At 45.8% G+C, this 5,740-nt stretch overlaps 1 long non-coding RNA gene across 2 annotated transcripts; it reads right to left on the bottom strand.

The window, feature by feature from the left end:
• Positions 1-2,548: 2,548 nt before the first annotated feature.
• LOC136522962 (uncharacterized) lies at positions 2,549-4,262 on the bottom strand. 2 transcript variants are annotated; one of them, XR_010776018.1, is made up of 4 exons: positions 4,030-4,262; positions 3,744-3,959; positions 3,345-3,652; positions 2,549-3,255 (listed from the first exon to the last, which is right to left on the bottom strand). It is a non-coding gene; the product is annotated as an uncharacterized lncRNA (long non-coding RNA). The 2 variants fall into 2 exon arrangements; XR_010776019.1 differs by having other exon boundaries at positions 3,345-3,643.
• Between the last annotated feature and the right edge of the window lie 1,478 nt (positions 4,263-5,740).

Genomic DNA, 5,740 nt, shown 5'->3' with positions numbered 1-5,740 from the left:
TTACCATTTTGACACCAGCACATATTCTGTAAATTATTTTGCTATTTAGATGGAGGGTGTAGTACATAACTTTTATGATGCATATTGTCTTTGTCTAATTTAATGTTTGTTTTTATTCCCTCTGCTCTCATGTAACATTTGGTGTCAGCTCTAATTTAATGTTTGCAAAATATTTCAGGAAAACATCTGGTGTCAGTTCGGTCTGGATAACAGAAAACTTTGGGCCGCCGCTGCACCCAAACACTCTAGAGCAGGAGATCGAGAGGTATGCTAGGGTATGGCTATGGCACTTCTTAGGCTGCCTTCCTATTCCCCGACTGCATCGGGTAACACCATCAGCTGGGCCTTCCTCAACATACTAAGCCCAGCTTTGGGAGAATATAGGAGGGTACAGCTAGGGTAGCGCGGTCCTAGCATAGATCTATCATCAGCTCTGCGTTGCCTGCCGAATGCAGTATAGGAGGTGCCAACCTAGGAGGTTGTTCCCACCTACTATAGGTTTGGTGTTGGGAGCGATGGCCAGTCGGGAGGCCCTGTTGTTCACGGTTTACCTGTAAGTGATCGATTTTTTATTTTCCTCAAACTTGATGCCGCACTTGTGACTGACTATCCTATTCAATGCAGGCATGGAATCGCATGGACGTAGGACCGACTGCTCTGTACGTCTGGCAAGAAGCAGGAGGTAGTTAGAGGGAACCCGAAGAGCGGTACAGGCAGTACTCGGACATGCTAGACGTCCTGACACAGCACCAGGTAACGACCACTTTGATACTGCTAGTCGGTGTTGTTGCTTTTTTATTATTCCAAAAACCTAACTGTAGTTACCTATCTTTTAGGTGAATTGGTGTCCTTGGTCCAGATTCAAGCTAGAGGGGTACCTGAGTCCTCGCACTGAGGAAGAGTCAGACGAGTGGCTTTTTAAAGGGCCACTAATTTTCTTCCACATGGTCGAGATGCACTACCCTAATAAGGGTGTATAGACAGTTTAGGAAGATTGTAGCCATGCCCACCGCCGCTGTACACAACTAACAGAAAGTTGCATGGGTGCGACAACTAAAACATACTAATTTAGCAATCATGTGCATACATGCAACCACTAACTTATGTTAAACTTGTAGGTACGATCGAAGGAACAGGTTAAGGAGAAGAATTGGGCCGTGACACACACCACGTTCATCCAGGACTAGGACGTTGGCAAAGGGTCCTGATCGCTGAGATACTGCCGCACGGCCAACGCAACTTCGACCGCTACCTCCAATGGTTGCATAGGAGTACCCACACACATATGCAGACCCCCTACACTAACAAGCCAATTGATGAGGATGAAGATGAGGATGACATCACTGATGCGTACAACGAGGCGACAAGTATGGAGGCACAGCTTTAGAGAGCCCCGCTATAGAGATATGTGGTAAGAAATTTGAATTTCAATACAACTGCACGTCGGCATTCCTATGAACTATAGTGATGCGAACTTAGCTCGCTTGTGTATGCAGGCATCACAATTGACAAGTCTGTCCAACGAAGCAGCCGTGCAACTTCATGAGACCAGAGGGGAGCCACACGGCATTCTACACATCTTCGTCGATGTACATTCTATTCTCAAAGCCATGACAGTGGTTAAATGGTTCCCACGACTCATTCATCTATGTTTTCTTTTTTTTCAGAAAGTGAGGAGGAGCTGCAAGAAGCTGGCATAGAAGCTCAGCTACGTGGATACTCCATGGGAGATGCCCTATGACCCAGACCTGTCTAGTTCCTTACACTCGAGCACTATGCCGACATGAGTAGGTTCCTCCGACACGACTGGCTGGTGGGACCTCTTATGTTTGTACTCCTGGCAATGCAGGCAAGGGTCCTACGAAGCACGACGTTGAGGAGGACGAGGACGAGGACGAGGAGGAGGACTACGATGAGATTGGGATATCTCAACTTGGTGATGTACCATTTCCTACAAAGTTCGACGAACAGGTACATGAAACAACCATTCGCCATATACGTCACAATTACTTGAACATTGTAAGTAATAATGCCTATATTATAATTGCAGGGTCCTAGTTACACTCAGTAGTACCAGCCGGGTGTACCACCAGTGAGACCGTATCGATGTTGGGTTCACCCCTAACGTAGTGCCTTCACGTCCGAAGAGACAGCGACGTCGGTAGTACCCATATACTCCTAGGTCGTAGGAGTTCTTTAGGATGACATGTCGAGTAATGTCGAACTTATGTATTGACGAACTTGTGTCATAGTTATGACTTGCTAAACTTATGCCGAACAGAGGTATTGTCGAACTTGCAATGAACTTGGGATGTGTATAAGTTAGTATTACTGAACTTGTGTATTGATTGTCTCATGCACTTAACCTTCCTGCTGACCTATTCGTTAAATCGACAAGATGAAATAACTTGGCGCATGTGATAACATAATATAAGTGCCTTGATTCATTTGCTACCGCTTTGACCGCCGCGCCATGTCTGGGGGCACCAAACTAAAAGGAATATGCGTGCCATGTCTCATGGGTAAAGTTTTATGAGATAACACAATGTCCGTTATAAAAATTAAATAGTGTTTGTTACATGGGTACAATACATAAATAGTTCAAATGAAACACAATGCAGCACCGAGAAAGTTCTACTACAATAAAAATACCAAATCTAAAACATTGAACTAGCACACATGTACCAATCCTCACTCTGAAACATACTGAGAACACAATTCATCATTCGAGGACCAGTCCTCTACCACAACCTCATTGTTGTGGCTAGGCTCACCTGCATTGCCCTAATCTGCCTGTCGCCTATAGTAAGTTGCCTTCGCTTCACCTATGGCCTCTACGGCCTGAGTCAAGAACACATCCTCCTCCGTCTGGCTCATGTGGCTAGGCTCACCTGCATTGCCTTGATCTATCTCTCGCCTGTAGGAAGCGGCCTCCGCTTCATCTGCGGCCTCTGTGGCTTGAGTGAAGAACGCGTCGTCATCCTCCTCCGCCTGCAAGCCCGCCTTTGCTAGAGCGATGAGCTCGCTTAGTCTGCCAGTGTTGTCCTAAGCCTCCTCCGCTTGCATGTCCGCCTCAGCAAGAGCGATGAGATCGCTCAACTAGGCAGTGTCGTCCTCATCCTCGTCCCCATCACCGGCCAACACAATCGGAGATTGGACGGTGTGATCCAGCTCGCGTTCTGCGCTCATCTAACTTCTTTTCCTCATACCTTGCATGGGTCACCTCTGCAGCGTGGTCCTCGCTACATCCAATCCCTTCATGTATAAAATGCAACCAGTTAGCAACGCGATTATATTACATTTAAAATCAGGCAACGAAAATAAAAAGACTTTCAAGCACTCACTGGCACACAATGCAACAACATGGTCATTCAAGACCTGCATCTGTACTCTTGTCTCCTCCATTTCCTCCTTCCTTTCCCTCTCCTCCTCTAACGCCCTCCGTCTCTCCAATCCCCATTTGTCAAGCCCAACATCGATCAGGTTACGAATACCGCGCTATCTAGCAAACTCATACATCTTATTTTTGTGATGTTTAACGAATAGGTTGACGTAGTCAGGTCCATATCCCCTCTTTCGTGCAATTACTTGCCTCCTCTTCAGTTCATCCAAGAACTTAGCTTGACCATCATAACATTCCCACCTGCATTTCCTAGTGCTCAGTTCAAACGAAAAATTATATCATATATGTCTTAACAAAAGAAATAAAATACAATTTCATGTTTACCACAAAAATAACCAACCTCATCATAGTCAACCATATGGCCACAATAATGGTATATTCCAAGCTCCGAAGGGACTAGACCGTAGTTGGATTTAATACCATATTCGTACTTGACTGGAGGTGCTTTGTAAATTAACCTTTCTTTCTTCTTTTCCTTTGCCTTTGGTGGCTCTGGCCATCGATTCTTAGGACCGTAGAGCCACTCATTGAAACGACACTTCGCAAATTCATAATGCTACAAGAGAATACATTAGTACAACGCACATATAGAGATAAACATTTAAACAGATACACTTTTCACTTACTTCGTGTTTGTTCGGACACACAAACTCCAACATATTCTCAGGGTTTATCACAGCTCGATCTCTGTATTCACACAGAGGAGGTTCCTCGAGTCGTCTAACCGTGGCTAGGTGCTTCTCCTTAGCCGTCATTGGCAGGGGGTTAGGGGGGTGGAACCCACCGCTGGAAGTGCTCACGTGGATGTCTCCCACTACACGAATCGTCGAAAAGGAGGTACCTAGGATCAAACTTGTCTACACCAGTCAATCCACTGAAAGAAAAAGCACCTCTCATGGGCCTACACAACAAGATTCCAATAAAATATTAGTAGCCTACTTATACAAATGAAGAAAAAAAGATAGTGGAAACAATTACTTACATTAAAACGATTGCATGTGTAAAAGCAACGCGCCGCTGTGTCTGGATGTCTCGATTGAAACACGCCGGCCGGGAAACCACAGTCACAGTTAGAGACAGGGAGGTCAGGAGGGATGGGGGCATCTTTGCTAGACGCGTCGGGGTATAATTCTCGAGGACGACCCCATTTTTGTCAAAACTCCTCCCGATATATTTCTTGTATCTAACAAAATGGTTGTAATTTAACAAACAAAAAATAAAACATCACAAATTAATGTCAATGAGAACCATTTACATTACAACAAATAAAATATAACCTACACTTTGGTGCAAACTCTATCTTAGATGTAAACATGAAAACTATATAAAAACTATACTTTGGTCAGTAAAAAATAAAATTTGGTACATCAACATTGTGTCCATATATTTATTCACATATAAAAGTTGAGATGCAAACTCAAACAAGCAAAATTCTTATAAAAATTGACCTTAGAATATATGGTAACCATAATTCTAACTAACCAATTAACTTTAACATTTGCAATCCTAATCCTTCAATCCAATGTTCAACGAACTCATATTTTCCTCTATACCCCAACTACTCATTCAATCCTCGATCCACAGTTGGGCCGAGAGAGCTCACTCAAGGCGAGAGGAGCAGGGAGGTCCGAGGAGGTCCACGGCTTGTGCGGCGGGCGAGGGCCGCGGAGGTGGGCTGAGAAGGAGAAGGAATGGAGAGAGAAGCACGTCGGGCTTTATGGGCCTGCGCCTGTGACGCGATGGCGTCGGTGCCGCGCCGGATCTATGGCGGGGAGCTGGGCCATGTCCGTCGGCAGGAGCCTGGCCGCGCCGCCATGCTGTGCGGAGAGTGGTTTGGCCGCGCCATGTCAGTTGGTGCTTCCAAAAGTGTTAGTTTTGAAAAAAAAAACAGTGTCAGTTTTAAAAATAGTTTAAAAAAGTGTTAAAAATAAAAAAAAATTATGTTTGGTTAGCTGGTTTGCTTTGCATATTCACCCCTTCTTAGACTTGGTAAGTTTACCCTCTTTCTTTGAGGGATTTCATCGAACATGCGGTGGGTGTGTAGGAGGAGGCACTAGCGAGCACCTCGACCATCACCTGGCCGAGCACGATGAGCACATGGGCGCGCACGACAGTAGCAGGAGGTGGTTTCGTCCATGGAATCCGGGGGCGCCGAGGAAGCGCTTCTCCTCCGCGAGGAAGGCGACATTCACTGAACAAACTCCGATCTCGTCGGAGTCATGGAGGTACGCTGCGGCTTTAGCTTCGCTTGGATCGCCGGTGCCAGTGTAAGGCAGAGCCCATCAGTGGGCCGGACCGGCTCCGTCAGTTCGACCGGGGCCGCATCTCTCGAGCCAA

Source organism: Miscanthus floridulus, chromosome 18, assembly GCF_019320115.1.
Source record: "Miscanthus floridulus cultivar M001 chromosome 18, ASM1932011v1, whole genome shotgun sequence".
NCBI classification, from domain to species: Eukaryota; Viridiplantae; Streptophyta; class Magnoliopsida; order Poales; family Poaceae; genus Miscanthus; species Miscanthus floridulus.
Note: the sequence above shows the minus strand (reverse complement) of the source record. Positions and strands in the feature narration are given on the sequence as shown.